The 23,111-nt window shown below is 40.9% G+C and overlaps 1 protein-coding gene across 1 annotated transcript in view; it reads right to left on the reverse strand.

The window, feature by feature from the left end:
* Asic2 (acid sensing ion channel subunit 2) overlaps positions 1-23,111 on the reverse strand; it is a 1,019,895-nt gene that overhangs the window by 339,707 nt on the left and 657,077 nt on the right. The window lies entirely within an intron of this gene.

Genomic DNA, 23,111 nt, shown 5'->3' on the forward strand with positions numbered 1-23,111 from the left:
GCTTCTTCCTTTGACGCCCAATTTCACAAGGGCTTCGATTCAGCCAAATTCACCTTGCACACTCTGCCTTTACCCTCCAGGAAAACCGTGGAACCTGAAATCTCTCAATCTAATTCTCACTTTCTGTAACTTGTCCTCTTTTTTCTCCTCCTGGCCCCTAGTCTTCCTTACCATCTGCAGTCCAGTGCCATTATGCCATTCTTACAGGCTTAGCTCAAATGTCTGGTTTTCATGAAGTCTTTTTGGGGTCTTTTCTATCTCTACCTCCTCAGGCTTTTACCCCAGTACTCATTCTTGGAGTACATATGACTCAGACAATTTATGTGCTACACTCTGACCAAGTCATACTTTTTTTGTTCCAGACCTGAGGCTCAAACTCTGGGCTTGGGTGCTGTCCCTGAATTCCTTTATACTCAAGGGCTAGTGCCCTACCACTTGAACCACAGTGCCACTTCTGGCTTATTCTGGGATTTATTGAAGATATTAGTCTCATGGATTTTCCTGCTTGGGCTAGCTTTGAACCACAATCCTCAGATCTTAGCCTCCCAAATAACTAGGATGACAGGCGCCAGGCATCAGGTGCCAGTGCCAGCCCCAAGTCCTACTTTTTTTATCTGGGTCTCATTGCCAGGGCATGAACGAACCCAGGAATCACTTCATAATTATTTTCTCAAAATGCAAGGTTAAGACCCAGTGGGAGGCAGAGAGCAATACTAGCCCAGCAGTCCTGAACAGCAAGTCCCTGCTCATGATCACTTCTCAGGGGATGCTGATACCCTCAAGCCCCAGGGTGCATAACATAGGGTTGGGATTTCATTCTGCAGTCAGAACCAGCAGTTCTGCCATTTTGCAGACCTAGCCTAGCCCAACTACAGCTTCCCTGAGGTGGGCTGCAGAGCTAGTCTTCCCAGAACTTCCCATAGATTCTCCAGCCTTGTGTCCCCTGGTCTAGAAAGTAGGGAAAACTGCAGCTTCTGGGATGTGCTGCAGGGTGAGTACCAAACTTCTGGGTTGTAAAGTGTGGCAAGTAGTGATAACACCTGCCTGTTCCCCCATTCTGAGGAGAAAATGAGATAAAGCGTAGGACATGCTGATTGCAGTGCCTGGTACTCAGTCAGTGTTCAGAATATGATAGCTGTTTCTAAGACCAAAAGGATATTAAAACATAGGTCATGGCAAAGTCAAGCCCTTCAAATCCCAATCTATCTGTATACTAGCTGAATGGCCATTAACAAATTCCATAAAATCTGAGTCCGTGGCTCTTTTGTGGATGAAGGAACTGTGCCTAGTTACTAGGAGTAGGGTGAGGGTGAGTAGAGATGAGGTATGTCAAGTATGAGGAATTGTTTCTGATGCATAAGAAGGCAAGACATGGTTTATGATACATATTTTAATTGCCAGATGTCAGATGATCAGTGCCCCTCAGTATTCTCTGGGTCCTCATGTTAACCCTTTGTTGGATCTCCTGGTGCTGAATCCTTGAGTGGTACCCATTGATGGGTGTCTCACCTGCCCTGCCAGGAACTGGGCTCTGTTTCTACATTTGACTTCCTCTCGGGTCTCAACATGGGATAAAGTAGGTTGGTCCTAATTCCTGTGTTAGCACCTTTTGGAATCCGTTTCATTCTAGAAGGGGCATTGGGAATCATGACCAGCTCAGACCCTAAAACAGGATGTAGACACACAAATTGAACAGTCAGTGATGGTTAAAAACTTGGATCACATTGGGTTGGGGACATCTCTATCAGAAAACTGCTGAAAGACATGTCTGTGTATCTCAAGTGCTTACTGCCATGCAGCAAGCATCTTGGTGGCTCTGTACATAATAGATTCATGGAAGTTCAACCTTGTACCATGTGAATGCAAGGAAAACAGGAGAGCTATGCTGTGATCTGAATGCTGGAGTCTCTTCAGAATTCATATTATAACCTAATTGCCATAGGCACAGTACTACAAGGCCTTTAGAAAGTGATTAGAAAGTGAGTTTCACCTTCTAATGAAGGGCCTGACTGTCTTGTCATGTAAGGCATAGCAACAGAGTGTCATCTTTTGAAGCAAAGAGGAAACCATTACCAGACACTGAACCTTCTACTACCTTAGTCTTGGACTTCTCAGCCTCTGTAACTATAAGGCATATGTTTCCATTGTTTATAAGTGATTCAGCCTATAGTATTTTGCTGTACTATAGGACTGGGAAAGGTCCAGTTATGGGTTTGTTCTGCAGACCTTCCATACAAATACTTTGTTTTACAGGGAAGGACCCTGAGACTTAGAAGGCTAAGTAGCTTGTGCAAGTCTACCCAACTAGTAAATTCACCAAGAGAGGAGTTATGTAATTTTCACCTGTTTGTCCACAACCCATAATACTAAGTATGAAAAGGTACTTGAAGTTGAAACGAATAAGGGTAAATTATTTTTAGCTCAATTTCCTACTCACCCTGCACTTCCGAATTTCTTCCTCTTTCCCAAACTTCCCATGTCTGTCTGTGGCTCATGTTTAGGGACCTGCAGTTCCCCATAGCTAAGAGTATTATTTCCCTTCCTTCACCTAGCAAATCTGTGTTCCTACTTTAAGACCTGTCTCAAATATCATCTCTTCTGCAACAAAAATTAAAAGCCCCTCCAGTAGATTTAGTATCTCTCACACAGGACTCCATGGCAATTTGTATACACCTCTATCAGAACACTTACTACATGGATTATATAACTCAATTATGTGTCTTTGGTTTCCTTTGACTATGAGCAGCATGATGGTTGTGTTGTGTTGTGATTGCCTTTATCAATGATGTCTATATCAGAGTAAGACAACCATGACACCTAAGCTTGGCTTCGTGGACATACTTGGTAGCAGATTCATTGCTTTTTAGCTTGAAAATGGTATATTCGGCTCCTACTTCCCTTGTGAATGCCAAGAAACGAGTGGGCAGAAAACATGAAGTGAGTGGGAATTACAAGCTTAATGTTAGATACACATCCTGATATTAGTAGCCAGTTGACCTTTTGACTCATACTTTGCCCTTTTGCAAGTTTGACACAATAGGATCGATTCTTCGTGTCTTTCTGTCTAGACATCCAGAGGCACTGTTGGCCGGCACCAGGGCCCCATCCTGGATCTCTCTGTTCTTGTCTCGACAAATTTGATGTGCTTGTCAATGAGTCAGACAAATACAATGAGCTTTGGCCCATCATATTTTGCAGGTGACAAGACAGTGGCAGGGATAGTGGTTATGTCAGATGACAGGCTCGGGGCCCACAGTGACCACGATAAGCTGATACAAGGGGCCATCTCAATTAACAAGGATTAATTTGGGGGTCCAGAGATCCACTTTCACAGAGATCAGGTAGGATGTTGCGACTGATCACATGGGACCAAGGCTGGAACATGAACGGCATGAACCAAAGTACTATGTCCATTAGGAATGGAAGCCAAGTATGCTTGATTGTAAACAGAGATTTTAGAAGGAGAAATCAATGGGACCACTGGCCTAGACTCTGGTCTTTCAGCACATGGAGTCTGATCCTCACTTCTGAATTCTATCCTTCAAGTGGGCTTTGTCCTACTGCAGTCCATGTCACCCTATGGTACAAGGGCTCAGGTAGGAGCAAGTCTACCCTTTTCAAATACCTAAGAGTTTTTTTTGTCATATTGAAGAGTGATTTTTGTAAGGCTAATGGACAGAATTAATATTAATTGGTAGAAGTGTCATCCAGACATATCTCTGTTCTACATAAGAAAGAACATTCTAATAAGTCAGTGCTATTCACCGGGGGAATTAGGCTTCCTGTGGTTCTGGGAGCTTGCTTTCATTTGAACTATTTGTCAGCAGTGTTAGAGGAAGGATTAGGATGTTGGAAACAGGTATCAACTGCCAGGTGCCATCTACACTCAAGAGGCTAAATTTCCAAATTATACTTTTTTTTGTTACTTTCATAATTGAGTCTCCACAGGGTCCACCCGCCAAGGGTGAAAGGAGGAGAATGGACAAGAATACATCATTTGAGGAGTGCACCATGCTGAATCTGTCCTACCAAGGACATCCTTAGAAGGATAAGTCTCTCAGCCATCTCTGTAATTCAGGGCAAGTCTCTTTCTATAAGAGTATTTATTTTGCTGTGCAAATAGATATAGTCCTCTAGGCGTGTCCATGCCAATTCAAACCCCTAGAGTATCTATCTATCTATCTATCTATCTATCTATCTATCTATCTATCTATCTATCTATCTATATCTACCTACTTACCTTCTATCTTAACCATCGTTATGGCTGGGTTTTTCCTTGGGTATGAACAGTTCCTTTAAAAAAAATTTGTGTGTGTATGTGTGTGTGCACGTGCGCGCGCGCGCGCGCGCGTGTGTGTGTGTGTGTGTGTGTGTGTGTGTGTGCTGGTACTGGATCTTGACCTCAGCTCAGCACTGTTCTTTAGCATTATTATTTTTTTCACTCAAGGCTGGTACTCTACCTCCAATTCTCGCTTTCCAGTGGTTCATTAGAGATAAGAGTCTTAGGGACTTTCTTGCCTGGGCTGCCTTCTAACTATGATCCTCAGATCTCAGCCTCTTGAGTAGCTAGGTTTATAGGCTCGAGCCACCCAGGCCAAGCTGAACTCTTCCTGATCAATCCCTGTACTCCTCCCTCTGGATTCAACCAGGAACTGTTCTTTTCAGCACCTCTGCTTCCTATCAAGTAAATCCTACCATTTCTGCATCCCACATCCTCCAATCAAATAACACTTTCTTCCTACACAAAATTGTTTCAATCTCAACACTCAAATTTCTCTAATTTCAGGGGAAGCTGTACTCTCATAGGCCTTGCATTTTAACAACTTTCATTGCAATTGCTCATTTTGATCTGTTTAATAACACATTTAAAAACTAATCCCTTGTAATAAAAGGATTTCATTACTAATGGTGACAGCTGTGTAATGCAGTGAGTTCATTAGTTTCACTTTTCCGATGAGCCCTGCTGGAGTCAAAAGTTATGCAACTCTGCAAAACTTTTGGTGGGAGGGAGCATTTCCCGGGGAAGCTGAGAAAGGAATTTCCAATACCAAGACAGATCCACATGCAACAGAAGGAGTACGGTTGATGTCTGCAGAGACTGAGTGTCAAGGTTATTAGAGTCCCCAAGTCATGGTGGATGGGTGGCCTCAAGGAGCAAAGCTTCAGTGGAAACACATGGCTGTACTGTGAGTGAGAAGCTCCTATAATAGTGAGAGCCACAATTAACAGACCACACTTGCCTCTACCCATCGTGGGGTGACAATGGCTTCTCTCCACCTTGACCATTCACCATATGTCATACTACATTTTATTTTCTAACAGGTCAAAGGCATCGCCTTAATCATTCCCAGTATCTAGCAGAATTAGCACAAAGAGGATGTTGGCTTAACTGAAATAACTTCTTTCCCCACTCTGTTTTCTCTTCATGTGCTTTCTCTCAAATGCACACAAAGTCAACAGCTGGCTCTAAATGGATGCTAAGAACTTCTTTCTCCTCCTGGCCTCTAGAGAGGCACCAGTATCTCCAAGTCCCCCCCCCCCCCAGCTTCTCCCTGTGACAGTTTACTTCATATTCACCTTCTATTTGATCTATTTACAGCTGCTTTATCACCTCCTGTACCACACCCCTCTGATTACCATATCTGGTGCTGCTCATGTGTTCCTTATTCTTGTGAGTGTAATCTCTATATATTCAATCTTCACCTGATTCTCTCTCTCTCTCTCTCTCTCTCTCTCTGTATGTGTGTGTCTTTCTACTTTACTGTTGGAATCTAACTAATCACTCAATTTATTAATAATTTGATAGCTTGAATCTATTCACTTCGCTCCATCTTTTCTGACTCCACCTTTATCCAAGCCACAGCACCTAGACTTAAAAACTACATACCATCCATCAGCCAGGAGCAAGAGTGATCTGCTCCATTATGTCATATTCTGGCTGTATGTCTTTTCTGCTAAGAGCAGGCTCATCACGATACTTAACATGGTCCATTGGGTCCTTAGCAAGGGCTAACTCTACTGATCTCTCTGTTTGCACTCAGTATTTTGGGCATTTTTGATGGGCGGGTATAGTTCTCAGATTTTTTGTCTCATTCCTATTTTAGTTCCTCCAACAAATTGAGTTTACTTCTAGCAAGGCCTCAGGGTTTGCATGCCCATGGAGATGTCTAAGTGCTTAGCATGTGATAGACACTATGCTAACCTTCACTTGCATTCCGTTATTGACGTATCATGATAAAGCTAAGACACAGATACTCTGCTCCTCTTGGCACCTGTCTTACAGATGAAGAAACTAAGACTCAGAAAAACAATGGCATTTCTCAAACAAGGCTTTGGCTTTCACCCACTCCTTCTGGAATAGAGCCAAGCACTAGCAGGAGAGAATCTCAGCCCCTTTCCCAGTCAGTTGGCCTTCTTGGCTCACATTTCAGTGGCTTAATGTGAGAAATGTTTATTTCTTGCCCCCACAAAGTTCAGGGTAGATTGGCTTTTCTTCATGTGGTAACTGGGTGATCCAGGCTGCTTCCAGCTTGTCACTTATCCATTCAGTTCATGGCTTCTGTGAACATTTTAGAAGGGCAATAGAGCTCTTGATGAAGTCTCTTCTGCAAGTAACTATCCCCAAAGACATGGTGCAATAGATCTCTTCTGATTATAATTTATTGGCAGAACTGGTTACCTCTATCTACAAAAGAGGTTGTGGAATCTTGATATGAGCACTGCAAGAAGAAAATATACACAGAGATTGACTGATCAATAAGAAAGACAAGTCACACCAGTACTTCCAGGCTTAAAGGGAAGGCCATCATATATGCAAAACTACTGATTAGGGTTTTAGCTAATATATCAGCAGAGCAAAGACAAAATGAAGACATTGTGAGACTATTGGTTATAAATAAGGCTGGATAGGAAATTAATGATGGCTTTTCCCTGACTAAGACACCTAGCCATTAGTTAAAACTGTTTGCAGAAGAATGATAAAGGGAAAGGTCTAAAAGGAACATGTCATAATAGCTCCTAGCAAAAGACTGGGGCCACACATGCCCTTCCCCTTCTTCTCTTTGTTTCAACTAGTAACTCTTTAAAATACACAGCTTGGTTATTCTGTTTGTATCTAAGTTGTTTGTAGCCATACAATGCTGTGTAACAAATATCTCCAAAATCTGGTAGCTTAAAAGCCAAGTAATTGGTGATGATGTGATGAAAATGCTAGTGGTAGGAATGGAATATAGACAACTAAAGGGTTAGCAAGTTCTAGCTGCACACTAGTGCATTATGAAAATCAGTGTGGAGATTCCTCAACAAACTAAACAAAGAACTACTACATGATGTAGCTATATATTCCTTGAGGTATACTTAAAGGATTTCAAGCCTGTATACAATAGAGATACTTTCATACTCATGTTTGCCATTGTATAATTCACAGAAGTCAAGTTATGCAATCAGCCTAAGTGCCCATTAATGGATGATTGTATAAAGGACATGTGATATGTATATATATATATATAATCATTATATTGTTATACATAATAATACTTCCATATATGCATTTCCACATATAATACTTCCATATATATACCTACATATATGTACATGTATATAGTATACTAATACTTCCATGTATGTATATATATATGTTTGTATGAGATATTATATATTATTTACAATGCATATTATATATTTATATGATTTACAATATATAATTTATATTATATAATTATCATATAATATAATATAAAATGTACATTATATACATACATGTGTATATATAATACAATATTTCTATATATGTATATACATATATACATACATGTGCATGTATATATATGGAAGTATTATTCTGTTTAAAGAAGAATGAAATTATGTTTTTTCAGGGGCATTGGTTGGAAGTAGAATTCATATTGTTAAGTAAAATTATCAAGACGCATAAAGACAAGTATAGCATGTCTTCTTTCATATGTGGAATCTAGGAAAAAAAGACATAGGAATGACAGTTGTACTATAGGGGTCAAGGAGAGGGGAAGAGGAGTAAGAGAGTAATGGAAGGATAACCAGGATCAAAGTACATATAAACATGTATGACAAGTCACAATGAGGCCATCATTTCCTTCAAGTCATGTGTATGAATAAGATAATAAAGAGCATCACAAAAAAATTTAAAGGGGGATGGGGAAGGCAGGAGAAAAATGAGGGCGGAGGTAACAAGTTGACCAAGAAATGTACTCACTGCCTTATATATGAACCTGTAACCCTTCTGTACTTGAATTTGACAATAAAGGAAAAAATACAAAAAAAGAAAACAATTTAAAAGCAAACCAAAACAAGTAATAAAAAGAAACTCAAAGGAGCCAAATATCTATGATCTCACAGCTTCTAGGGCATCACACAGGATAAAAGCCACAGTCTGTAACACATGAACTCTGAATCTGCCTGTGATCTCAGAAGTAACATTTGTCACTTTGGCTACATTTTATTTATTAGAAGCAAGTATGTACATTAGAAGCAAGCAAGCAAATAGGGGCCATCCCACATTCAAGGGGCACACAATTATGTAAAAGAATGAATACAGGAGGCAGAGATCACAGGGTCTTTCTTAGGGACTGCCTACCTCATGCTCCTCTCACAGGTTCCTTAGCTAGATGAAGAGAGAAGCAAACACATTACATCTGCAACACTTCCAGCAAGACTTCCCTCATCATCTTCCCACAAGGCATGAACTACATTATCGTTTGATGCTCACACTTGGAGTGTTGGATAGCAATTTAGAAATCATGTTGTCGAATATCCTCATTTCTACATGAGAGGGAAGAAATCATCAAAGGGGTTTGTGACTTTCCTGAAAGGATGGGGTTATTTTGTCGAGTGAGTTCTCAAATCTGGGTCACCTGACTTTTTACAAGTTGACTTCATCCCTCTATTCTCTCCACCTAGTCCTCCTCACCTCCTGCCACTTGATCAATACTGGTCATTTCATGGGAACGATTCTCTTAAAAGTCACCTAGAAACTTTGTGGTTGATTATGTGACATTGATTCACCTTGTGAAGTCCTCATTCCATTGGCTTTATGATACCAGCTAGGCCTGGTCCATTCTTTTCTCTCTCAGTAGTCATTTCTTATCACCTTCCACCTGTCCTTGCACCAGCCAACAACAAAAAACCCTCCTTCTTCTCCTCCTCTTCCTTCTCCTCTTCTTCCTATCCCTCCTCCTTCTCCTCCTCCTCCTCCTCCTCCAAGTATGTGCATACTGTATTCTTACAGTATGTCCTTGGTGAACTTTTCTGGTCTCAGGCCTTTGATGATTACCTCCTATCTTGATCTTGAGCTCTACCCCTCACTCACATCTAACTGCCTGATAGACATTCTCATTGACATACCAATGCCAACAAGAACAACCCCAGCTACCATTTAGTAAGTTATGTGCTAGAGCCCTAAAGCCCATGCTAAGTGCAATATATATATGTATATAATGTATATATTATATATTATGAGTGTATATATATATCCTTATTTAATGCTCCTAAGAGTACTGTCCTTTAAAACAATCATATCTTCTAGATGACTGGAGTAGGTCAGATATGTAAGGTGGCTTGTCTGACATCTTATAACCACCAACTAAGCTTTTTTCACTCAAGGCTAGTGCTCTACCACTTTGAGCCACAGTGCACTTCCAGTTTTCTGGTGGTCAGTTGGAGATAAGGGTCTCACGGACTTTTCTGCTCAGGCTGGCTTCAAACCATGATCCTCAGATCTCAGTCTTCTGAGTAGCTAGGATTATAAATGTAAGCCACCAGTGCCCAGCTTCATACAAGCTTTTAATAGCTGCACTAATCATTATTTTCCTAAAACTTCTCTTCCTTTTTTCTCTCTTTCTCTTGGCTGCCTTATTTATGGTTTGCTTTTTTCCAGGATACTTGGTATCAGAATATTGGAGTTTAAAATACATCACTTCATGGAACTTCTCTATGTCTTTGTGTGCATTGTTCTTTCTGCCTGGAAAGGCCTTACTCAGAATCATGGGTATGGTCAATGCAATGCCTCCCCTGACCTCCTCCCTTTCTCTCCTGACACAATAGGGGTCATTACTTCCTCCTTGGTATCACATAGCTAGGCTATAGGGAACTTGAAATTGGTCTCATTTTTTACATCTTTCTTACAAGGATGAAGGCCCCCTAATGATGAAGTAATGCCAGAATGCTTCTCCCATAGCTATCGGCTGGCTGTGACTTGTAGACATGTGGGCATTCTCTTCAGCACAGTGCACTATATACCGTGAATGATCTAAAGGGACCATGGGTGATCACCTTTGGGGCTCCTGTCCCAGCAGGGGATGTTTAATGGTTAAGGAGTCAGTTTGGATATATCTCCTTCCTTTTACCCTGGCAGCTAATCAGAAGACAAACCCAAAAGACTTTTTGTTGTTACATTTCTTATACGTCTTCCTGATTTCACATTCTTTCCAGCCACTACCCCATCACTCAGGTAGTCCATGCAATCATCTACAAATTCATCTCTGGCATAGCTCCTCCCTGCCCTGTCCACACCATCTTGATGATTTCTACTCTGTTAACATTGCTTTGTACACATTACTTGCCTATGCTATGACTCCCTGTTGCCTGTGTAATAAAACCCAGACTCTTGAGCTTGGCTTTCAATAATCTTCTCAATATGCTTTAATGTCCTCCAGCATGCCCCCTCCCCCCAAGTCTCATAATCACCGTGGCGCTATATAAATGATGTGTTGTAGGCGAAGCCTGCAATCCACCATGTCTTCAGTGTTCCATGGAGCCTCACTCTCACGCAATCACTCATGCTGCTCCTCCTACTTGGGATGCCCTCAATTCTTGCCTCCACATGTCTGAACTCTAGCTTGTCTTCCCATTCCAGCTTAATTATCACTTCCTTCTCTGACCACCTGACCCATAGCAAATTTTCACACCCAGTGGAGAGGAAACATCTTGAACTTTACTCTCGGAGAAACATGGCTCTGAATATCAACAACTGGTTGGTTGCATGCCCTTGAGCAAAACATGATAGAACTTCTCAGTCTCAGTGCAATGGGAATAAAAATATGTATGGCAAAGGTCTACAGAGAGTTTGAAATGATAGCATATTTGTGACAAAGGTAAGTTCCAGTTGGTGACCTAGGGAGTGCTGGTTTAAGATTCAGATGGAGCCAGAAACACCAGTAGGTCCATGTGCTGTTTTCCTGTTACCTCGCTCCTAGAGAAAGGAGTCACCAATGGTCCATATGAGGGAATACAACTAGGATTGCTGAGATGATGCGTTAGTGACAGGGACCAAGGAATTGTAGCCGAGAGGAGTCTGGATCTTGGAACTGTGCTTTTGGTTTTCAAAACCAACTCTTCTGCCTCCTAGCTATCAATTTGGACAAGAGCCTTTACTCTTTTATGCTTCTCTTTACTTGTTTCCAAAATATGGAATCAAATATGGGGCCTACTTAATAGGGTTAATGGCATATTAAGTAGAATATTTGTAAAGAATTTAGCATACCTCTGACAAATGACAAGCTCTTAATAAATGCTAAAGATTGTGTTTTATATTTTTATTCTCCAGTCTGGCCTCTATGGACTTACCTTCATCCCAGGGTGAAGGGACTGTTAGTAAAACTGGGAAGAGATATTTCACAAATCATCCTAAGGGGAGTTTAGGAGCAGAGGGAAACCTGCTCCATAACATCTGTTACTAGGGGAGCACAGGGGAGAATGGGGCTGCTAGAGACAGCTTGAAACTGGGTCACTCATCAACAGGGGCAGAGCAGCAGCTCTCAGCCTTGGCTATGAACTAGAGTGGGGTGGTTTCTACAAATGCTGATGCCTGAGCATCAGCAAAGCTGCTGGAAATTCGTGTGAGTATTTGTAAAAAGCCTCTCAAGTGATTCTACTTTGCACCCAGGAATTCAAAACACCAGGAAAAGACAGTGGGCTGGAGGTGAGAATAACATCCATAGTGGTGTCCTGGGGAGCAGAGCAAAGTTGAAAGGAAATGATCCCTGAGACAGTAGATTATGGTGAGTGTCAGACAAGTTAGGTAACAAAGGAGGTAGCATTTATTGGCAGCAGGTGCCTCCTTCAGTTTCATATCCTAGGCCCATATTTGTCTCACCTTAGAATCAGTATTATCTGAAGATATTCCTAGGGGCTTGCATGAATGTCTAAAGTGCTTTTCTTGGATGCTGATATAGGTCGTTAATGACTTTTTCCGAATTAAGCATGCAAAAAAAAAGGGGGGGAGACAGAATTCCTACTTTCATAATGATCCTGTCCATCCATGCATCTATCCATTCCCCATTCACCCACTGACTCATTCAATCAAAATATATTGAGGATGTATGCATAGAAACTTAGGTAGGCCCTTAATGGTCAGAGTTGTTAGTTGCTTCTTGGTACATCTGTTAGGAGTTGTTTTTCTGATTTTAACAAAGAAATTTAAATTTTTAGCTTGAAACAAATATAAATGTCATGTGGTAAAATTCCCTCATGTGTCAAACAAACAGACCTGGAGAAGGGCAGTGCCCTAGCTGAGGCTGATTTTAACCCATGATGAAGAGATTAGATAGATTCTGTCCAGTTGTGAAAGCAGAGTGTGAGCCCAAGGACACTAAAGAATTGGTGATTTGTTGGCAAGAACAATGGCTTTGGCATTTACTAGCTGTGGAATTGATCACATTGACCTCCTCAAGCTGCATTTTTTAAATATATGAAGTAGGAACATTAAGTGGTGGTGATGATTAGATAAGCATACAAGGCCTGACTTATGGTAGATGTTCATACATAGCAAAAACCAAAGGAATTATAAATGGAATTGGTAGAAATTTTAGAATATCTTCAGATTTGTGTTTGGGGTGTGTGTTGTGTGTGTGTGTGTGTGTGTGTGTGTGTGTGTGTGTGTGTGCTGATCCCAGGATTTGAACTAAGGGCCTGGGTATTGTACTTGAGCTTTTTTGTTCAAAGCTAGTGCACTACCACTTTGAGCCACAATTATACTTCTGTTTTTTGTGTGAGTTGGAAATAAGAGTCTCTCTCAAGGACTTTTCTGCCCAGGCTGGCTTTAAACCTTGATCTTCAGATCTCAGCCTCCTGAATAGCTAGGATTATAAACATGGGCCACTGGTGCCCAGTTGTTTGGAAATATTTAATCAACTGGAAAAGATCAGATTTTCCCTACTTAATGAAATTCCTTTATAAACAAAGAAATTTAAATTTTTAGCTTGAAACAAATATAAATGTCATGTGGTAAAATTCAGTGCCTTGTAGAGTTGGGGAAAACCAGAGATACATAGTGTAAGCTCTCACTGAAGCATTCAGAGACAGATGGACCTCTGTGGACTAGAAAATCAGCCATTTTTATACTATGAGGCTCTGAGACTGGAAGAGACTAGAATAGCTTACAACAGAACAGACCCAAGGATCCCAATTCCAGATTTCTTCAGCATCAATTAAACAACAAGGCACATGTGTGCATATTGTTCCACCCAATCTCTACAAATTCCTGAGAACTAAGTAGTATGAGCATTTTCTGTGTTTGCCGGTCCTGGAAATCATGAAGAGATTACTATGGACTCATACTTCAAAAGTGGTATTGAGTTTGAATCCAAGTTTCTAGACTTAAAGCCCACATCCTCTAGTCTTCACTTCATTGCTTTCACTGTAGAAATTTCTCTAAAATGATATATACCCATGTCTATGCCTGGGACTGGTCCTACATCACATATTTGGAGCTAAGGAAGAGAACTGGAAGCAGTTTTCATCATGGGGACACAGATCACCATTCTAACAATCTTTCACACACTGCTGACAATATATCAGAAGAAACCTAATGGCTGAAGAAGGTATTAGGAAATTTACTTAGCCTACTGCTCTGTCTCCTCAAAGTTCTGAAAGTCTGTCATTTTCAAAAGTTCATGTCTTTGGCTAATTTGTAGCTCTTATCCTGAAGAACTGGGGGTAGAGATCAAGGCACAGTAAGTCCCATTAGCTCATCATGAGTGAGTTTATTGTTGTCTCCACCCCACCTGTTGAACTGATTCATCTTCCAATGTCCAGTACAAATGTCAATAACACAGGAACTAATAACATACTCTGAGTCATCAATGTGTTGCCAGCTAGTAATACAAGGGCTGAGAAGGAAGCACATATCCTACCTAGACTGCTCAACCTCATAAGAGGCCCACCAACTGATGGACTTAGGGACTGTATCTGCTGCCAAGTTGTCCTGGACTAGTTTTTCTACCCACAGAGCTCACCTAGTGCTCTGCATGAGTACTGGCATTTTTTCTTGGCCATTTGTGGAGATCTATTTCCTTGTTTGTCTTGGGACATGGTAGGGGTCACTTGACTTTGTGGTCCCCTTGGCTAGTGTGAAACCTGGCATGTGGTAGATGTTCATAAACTGAGAGCCAAAGGAATAATGGGTGGAAATATAGGGCTGTCTGGGGATCAGGGGGGGGAAAGCAACGATACAGATATGGAGAAGCAAGAGGCTAAGAACATCAAGTCTTCCCTTTCTCTTTGGACCAGAGCTAGCCCTGCAGTATGGCATGGGACATCTTGGGAGGGACAGGCCTTGGGATTCTGGAAAAAGGGAGTTACGCATCTTTCTATCTTCTTATCAGTGCCAGGTCAGAGTAGCCAGAATGCTTGGGATCCTGTTCAAGGTCTAGGTAGAGAAGCTCTGCTAGGCATTTTCTCCTTCCAGTTCCACAGAACTTTAATTTTGCTTTTTGTATTGACTCAGATGTCAGCTTTATTATGCACGATTCACCATATTTTGGTTTGTTTCCCCTTCTTAATCGGTTTAATCAGCTCTTTAAAAAAAACTCACAGTGATTTATATTTGCCAAATGATGACATTCTCAATGAAAATCTCAGCAAAGAGGAAATCATAGAGTGGAAAGTTTATTGTGATGGTGGGAACACTGCAGGGGGTGGAGGAATCATGGGGAGATGCTACCTTGGTAGGGGCATTGTGACCTTAATCCATATTTTTGTGTTTCCTTGATTCATTTACTATCTAATATGCCATGTGATTTTCTTTTATGTTGTATGCATTATTCATTGTTTCTCTCCCCTTGCCAGTGTGACAAAGGTGGAGATCTCTGTTTATTTGTTTAATGATACTATCTCCAGCTCCTAGAAAGTGGTGTCAAATATAGTAGATATTCAGTGAATACATAGTGAATGAATAAACGAAAGACTCAGCACAGATGAACCCACCACAGATTTGGATGCCACTCTGAATAAGGACAGGAGGTAATTTACTAAGTTTCAGACTCATTACTTCCGGAAACCTAGAGGGACCAAGATGGCATCCCCTTTGGTGGTAGTAATGGCAGTTGCAGTGATGATGGTGGTGGTGATGGTCATGCTCATTATAATAGAATGATGGAGTAATGATAGTGATGGTGGTGCTGATGATAGTGATGTTGGTACCAGTGGATGGTGATGATCATAGGTAAGGGTGGCAATGAAGACAGATGGCTCCTTCACACTCATTGAATTTCAAGAAATTTGTCTGAGAAGGGAATAAAAGGAAATAAAGGTAGACTGGGATTGCAGTCATAATCCACCTGTGAGTCTACTCCGAACTGCTCATTTATTAATTTCCCTCTTGCCTATGAAAAGTCTTTCTTATCTGAGACTGCAAACCACTGAATTCCTGTATTCCTATTTGTCCTTGAACTGCAAGGCCATCTCAAAGAGAGCTTCCTGGAATAGAATATGAGGAAGGGATGTGAGGCTGGGATGGTTGATGTTCTCTGGGAACCATCATGTTCATTGTTCTGCCTATGCAAATTTGTCAAAGATCTCATTTTCAGGAAGTAGGAGTACTCATGGGCCTGCCAGACCCCACAATTTAAAGTATGTGGGCAGTCTATAGATCAGCCTTGTGATCTTGAGAAGACCAAGAAAGACAAGGTGAGCCAAGGAGACAGTAGAAAAAGTAGACTTAGATAGTTTGCAAGTGTTGATAACTTCTCCCACTCTATTCCTCTGATAAAATAATGGGGTGGTATGAAATACTAAAATCTCTTTTTTTTCTGTGAGCTGGGAGTCTTTATTCTGAGATCTGAGAAGGACCTAGTGTTTCCCTGGAACCATGGAAGTAAAAATTAATCAAGGCCTTAAAAGAGAACCTTCATTCCTTTCCATTTGGTTCCTTTCCACAAGCCTATTGTCTGAAAACTATTTCCAGGAGCTGGAGATGTTCGCATCTTGCCTCCCATCTATCCTCACTCCTATCCCCTTAACAAGTCTATGTCTCTGTTTTCAACCTACCTATAGGTCAAGTTATGACACAGTAGCCCACACTTGCAGAATTTCCATTGTTTTAAACAACACAGTTTTATTTCTCATTCACACTACCTGTATAAAGTTAGTTAAATGAGAGTTCTGATTATCCTCATCAGGATCACAGGCTGGAAGATACTTAATTTATGGATGATGTCACCATTTCATCACTAACTGCAGAGAGTCATATGTCTTCTTTGAGGCAGTTTTATCCAGAAGACACACACATATCACTTCTTCTCTTATTTCATTGGCTAAAAGATGTCACATGGCCATGACTAACTTGACTGCGCTGCATTTCCCCGAGTTTGGAAGAAGAGAATCAGAACTATTGGTAGTCATTACTAATGCATTCCATTATCCATAATCCAGCCCCCTCATTCCTTTCTACCCTTCTTCCTGTTTCAGCTAAACTCAATTCCTGATCGTTTGCCAATTTAATGTAATTCTTTTTCATTCTCCCTTTGTCTCCAAATGCTCCTCCTTGATCTGCCATTTGCTGTCTCCCCTTCTGTCCTTCTGTTACAGATCCAGTGCCTGATGGTCACATCTTTTGGCTGAGTTGGATAGATACCATTCAAACAACCTCCAGCTCTCACTCTACAAGTTTCCTTTGACCCTAATTGAGCTTAATGATTAATGTCTTGTAATGGACACAAATGGGCAAGAATTCCTGGATCTCATTAATAATTTTAAACATGCCAGAAGTAGGATTTAAAATCCTAAGCAAAAATTAAATGACCATAAAGTCTTTGTTCGCTTCCCAGGAGACAATCCCATTTCAACTTGACAGCTTAATTAAGAGCTGGGTAAATTGGACACAACTTTTAATAAACAGGACTTGGCAGGCCTGGGAAAGAGATAGAAGGGAGGTGAGAAGGGAGGAAAATGAAGCTTGGGATGTATGAACAGGAAATGAAACCATGGGAGGCTGCTCTCCCATGGCATGACCTTTTGGGAGTTTCACATATCTTTAAATCATACAAATGACCTAAAAGATTTTCAGAGAACTGACTTTCCTCTGACTCCAATTTCCTCCAGAGGTATATTATCTCACAAGGTGAGAAAGCTGTTGTCCAGGCATGTTCTGGGAGGGTCTTTACAAGATCCCCTTGTTTTTGTATTTGATTGGAAAGCCCTAAGCTCTCTCCAGAAAAGCTGCTGATAGGCTTGGAGATTGGAGGACGGGCCAATCTAGGGCACACAGAACATGGGGGGTGCTCCATGCAGACTCATATTTTAGCTTCTGCATTTTCTTCTGCCCTGTGGTCTTACCTTATCCTTTACTCTTCTTTTTTGAATATAACTTTGTGTAGCCAAAGTTTCTACTAAGATTTACATTCTCCCAGGCTCTGCTCTCTCTACTTGATAAGTGAGAGTAACCAGCCAAGTTTTAGCTGTGGATTCTGTTGGCAAGAACCCATGCAGAGTTCATCACAATCTATGAGTAGATTTAGGCAGAGTCTGTGAGAAGTTCTTTGGTGAGCAGCATTCTTTGTAGAACGTTTCTATCCCATAATATAAAGTTCATTAGAGAGAATGTGAAGATCCCGAATAGCAAAAAGGTAGACACACAACTTCCTGTCTCCATTTCCCCCAGTCAGAATGAATTTCTTTTCAGTTTGCATTTAGGAAGGTCCTATCCCACCCCACCTCTGCCCATCGGTTATCTAATTGGCTTGTGCTTATTTTAAATTCAGAGAAATTTACTTATGCATAACTGCCACATGCTGCTTTAAAGTTTAGACTGCCTATCTCCCTTGCATAGAAAAACAAATTAACCATGAAATCAGAACATGTTTAAAAGTAAGTTGACTTTTTAGTGAAATGCCTCATCAACACAGGAGCCAAGAGGTACACAGTGACTCTTGAGCCTCTATATTAGTTTGAGTTTAGCCTCTCAAAGGCCATCTGCTTTCTGCATTGAATAAGTGAAAGTGATTCCTCAGGAAGGCGTGGGATTTACTGACCTTTGAACAAGAAAGAATTAGTGTGGAAGAAGAAAACAACTGTCATCATCATTCATCATCTTCTTTTTGCTTCCCTTACAGTCTTGTAAACCTGAAGCTGGTGGAAACCTTGGGAGTGATCAAGGTGGTGAACATTGCACAAGTGAAGAAACTGCATCCCAGAGATAGGAAGTGACTTCTCCAAGTTCTGGAGAAGGATGCCTTCAGGCCCCAAGAAAGATGGCTTTCCTTGTCAGTGAATAGCTATGACTCACAGAGACGATGCACATGTTATTATTAGATTTAGGTATTTCTAGCTTGGGGCAAAGCCAGCTTCATCAAGCCACTTGCTAAGTAAAAACAAGTTTCATTCATTTCAATTTACTTCTGTAAAAATAGAGAGACATTCTTGTTTTAAAGACCCTGGCAGCCTGAATTTGGGAGAGGAGAGGTTTAAAGGATAGAGTAAAAGACAAAGGTAACTCTGTAGCTATTAGAATCAGAAGGTGGGGTGGGGGGAAGTAGAAGGGGCTTCAAAAAATTGTTGGGAGGTCTTCCTTTGGGATAATGGGAAAGTTCTAATACTAGATTAGGGGTATGATTGCACAACTCCACAAGTTTATCAAAAAAATTTGAGTTGTACATTTAAGACAAATGAATTTTGTGGTATGTATATTACATTTCAACCAAGTGTCCAAAATCCAAACTTTCTCTTTCTAAAAGATAAGTCTAGGAATGAGGATTCAGACAAGACTTTTAGGACAAGAGCAAAGGTACCTGGCAAGTCTTCAGCCTCCACATTAGTTTGGGTTTAGCCTCTCAAAGGCCATCTGCGTCCAGCCATGGGAGCAACATTGGAAGCAGATGGTGCAATTTCTAATCAGACCCTTGTTTAAGAGCTTACTTCCAACCTAACAACTCATTAGCTCCTGCCAAATATATAGTGGGTTGAGTGACATTTAAGAAGGATAACATATGTGCCATGTTACTACACACCCCTCTGGGCCATGGAAGTCTTATTAGGCTCTCAGAGAGGGAGATGGATGTTGGCACTTGGTTAGTCTAGATACTCAAGGAAATGCTGTTATAGCAGTTATGACATTCTTTCAGTTCCATCAAAGACCACATAAAGATGATATTGAATTCCTGGCCATTGTATTGTTCCTTGTATTGCCACTCTTTCTCTTAAGAATTAATGAAGCAAATGCCCCACAAAATTTAGTACCAAGAGGAAAAGGAGTTTTATACTAAAATTTGATAGGCTTATTTGATAGGAAGGAGGTAGTATGAGCCCGTTTTGGTGCTGGGTTCTCCTCCTCTTCCTCCTCCCTTAGCTGGGTTCTCCTCCTCTTCCTCCTCCCTTAGTTCTTCATTTTTTCTTTTCCTCTTCCTCTTGCTATTCCTTCTATTCCTCTTCCTTCTTCTCTTTCTTGTCATTCTTCTTTTACTTTGTCTAGATTGTCAGGATACTCTGGGTTAAAGGTAGAGTAGAATAATAAGCCAAGAAGCATAAGCTTGTTTCTGACACTACTGGTTCTCTAGTTCTAGTTTTAGTTTCCTGATCTCTAGTAAGTTTCGTATCTATCTCTTCTTCATTTCCAACACAGTACCACTGGGGTTAGGATGATGGATGAGGCATGGTCTCTTCTACAGAGGAATCCCTGGAGTGGTTGCAAATGGAATTCCACAGAAGAGGCCTGCTCTCAATGCAAGGAGACTAGACAAAAGAGATAGTAGGAGTTGAAAGATGAGGAAACCTATATTTAGAGTAGTGTATTAACTGTATTTTCTTACTTTCTGTATTCTTGGTATTCTGCTTTTTGTGGCCTGGTTGACTGAGAAGAGACTGTTCTCCTAGGGCTAGCCAACTTTTAGAGATTGCAGAGGTCTCCAAGGGATACTTTTTATTTGGAAAAACAATGATAGCAAGATAATATTTCCTCTGTTTGCCTCTTACTCTGGAGCAGACAAAAGTCCTCTGCCCTAAGTGCCAATGGCCAGGTACCAGACAGCTAGAGACCACCCTAGTACAGTATAGAGCCCACAGAGATAATTCACAGGAGGTAAAATTTGAAGCCATTTCCCTGCCCAGTGTTGCCTTTCTGGTAGAAAACAGTAAAGATCTGGCCTGTGCTGTCCCCTAGCAAGTTGTGTCATTTGAACAAAACTGATGCTTTCTACGTGACCCTGGTGGGCAAGTTGTGCCCTCCTTCCTGGGGAAAGGCAGTTATAAGAATCTTTATTCAATAGAATTTTGACCTCTCTGTGTTCTTGTTTGGTTACTTCCATAAGTTGTACTCCATGAGAACCATTGATACAAGTAGTTGAAGTTTGATGGGCAATGAGGAAATTTCTAGGCATTTCCAGACATGATGTTAGCTTGTGCCTTGGCCAATGGACTTGAAATGGAAACATTAGGCGCTGTGTCTGGTGCATACTTTTAGCTCTTTAAAGGCAATCTGTGAACATTCCTTTCTCAATGTGGATAGGGCATAAATTATAAATCATGCTAGTCTGGTCCAAGTTTTATCTGTACCAGACTGAATTTTTCCCCCAAAGGTCTTGATTGCTCTTTTTTCTTTTAGTCTAGCAAACATATAGCAGAGGACACAGATTGAATTTTGGCTTTCTCTTACTTCTTTTGTGACCTTGTACATGTTTTTAAACATTCCATGTTTCAATTTCTTCACCTAGAAAGCGGGAATAATACTAGCAGCCCCCTCAGCAAGATTTTCTGAAAATTAAGCAGGTTAATATTTATTTAAAAAACATGAAGGGTAATGGGCAGCATATAGTAAAGGCTACTTACACACTGGTTAACTTATTTTCTTAATCCAGTTGTGAGGAAGTTATGTACTTACCCATAAAGGCTGCTAGTATAATGGAAACCTAGAGGATTTCAGAAGATTAAAGAACTGCTCACCTAACTGTGTTTGCAGGAGATGTTGAAAATGAGGAAGGTGATAATGGACTAATGTGTTGGTTCTTATGAACTCTCAAACTGAAAAGAGAAAAAAGTAAAGCACTGTAGGAAGAAGTGCAGTTTTTTGAGTCTGAAAGACCTGGGATCCAGATCTGAGCAATTTCCCTTCCCAGCTCTGCCATTTGTGATCCATGTAACTCTGCATTAATTTCTCTGAGTCTTAGTTTTCTCACTTGTATAATAGAGATCACAACATAGACTTTAGCCAGTGGGAGCAAGAGAGGTAATAATAGCAATAGCTGACCTTGAATGAACACTTGATGTGTGTTGGGCACTGGATGAAGAGTTCCATGAGGAAATCAGCTCAGAGAAAGGTCAGTAGCTCAGTGCTCAAGGTCACTCAATAATAAGTGACTAAGCTAAGATTTGAACCCAAGCACTTGGATTTCAAGGCTGTTCTAATAACTGTTATTTTATATAAAGCTCTCAGACCTGTTAGAGCCAGCAGGCATTCAAATAATGACAATTGTTATTAACTGTGAAATATCTTTGATAGAGTTGGCCAATGGCTCTTGATCATTTAAGACTCCCTTCAAGAGTTATATTTTCTTTCCATCCCTGGAGTCAGCCTGCTGATATTCCCATGATTCCTCCTTCTGGGTAGGCATAGTCCCGATCCTTCTAAAATTCTCAAATTTATGTTTTTCTCAAGCAACTGGGGACCAAAGGAACAGTCTTATCAGACCCTAGGCACATTAATCAAGTTAATCCAATAAAGTTGGTAATGAAACAGTCCGATTAGAGAAACAATTTGAACCACAGGCCTTTACAGACAGAAGAAATTAGATCGGATAAATGATTTACTCTAAATGAATTCAGTGCAAAAATGCCAGGACCTGCAAGCCAAGCAAGTCCAAAGAATTTTGAGAATTGGCATAGTAGCAACTTGTAGTCTGCAGCTAGGCCAGCTTAGGTATTGGATCATAGGCCAGGCCAGGACAAGGAAGATGCTAGATGGCAATTAAGTCCAAATGAAGATACTTAATGGTATCTGAATGTCAACAGGATGACATCATTTCCAAATCCTTCCTACTCATGTTGGGAAGGCAGTTAAGGCCACCCGGAACTTTCCCATCCTTAATAATTATGAGCAGGGACATGCATACCCAGACCCTTTGGCTTCTCATGAGCTTCTCTCTCTCTCTCTCTCTCTCTCTCTCTCTCTCTCTCTCTCTCTCTCTCTCTCTCTCTCTCTCTCTCTCACTCTCGCTCTTGCTCTCGCTCTCGCTCTTGCTCACTCTCTCTTGCTTAGATCATGGGCAGAGTTTAACATGCAGGAAGCAATGGCTGGGACTATGCACATAAATCAGATTGACTAAATTATGTTTAAGAAAATGGAAAGAAATAGTTTAATTCAATAACTTATCTCTGTTCCATTTGTGGCTTTTGTTTTCTGTTAGGATTTTCATTTCCCAACAAATGAGATAGGTATTGAGGAGAGGAGGATACTTTGGTATCGTGTAACTGAAGGAGGCCAGCTTGGTGCCTTTGCACCAGCACTTATCTATACTATCATCTTTAAGTGTGGGCTATACGTTAATATGTATGTACAAGCAACGCCTTAAGAGCATGGTAGAATAACTAGCTCATTTTTCAGGCTTCTGTTACTATGTGGGAATAGATACGACTGGGTATTTTGTAAAGGAAGCAAGTTTTATTTTGATTCATGCTTCTGGTAGCTGAATAGATCAAGGGCTTGGTGTCAGGGAGGACCTCATGTGTTTTCGGCTCCTGCTGGAACAATAGATGGTCAAGTGGGTGCATGCAGACACAAAACACAGGTGTTAGGGGCAATGTAGCTTTATGATATCCTATCCTAGCCTTCCATGTGGTTGATGAGTTACTAGGCTCCTCCCCCATGACCTAAACCA

This window comes from Perognathus longimembris, chromosome 17 (assembly GCF_023159225.1).
Source record: "Perognathus longimembris pacificus isolate PPM17 chromosome 17, ASM2315922v1, whole genome shotgun sequence".
Taxonomy (NCBI): Eukaryota; Metazoa; Chordata; class Mammalia; order Rodentia; family Heteromyidae; genus Perognathus; species Perognathus longimembris.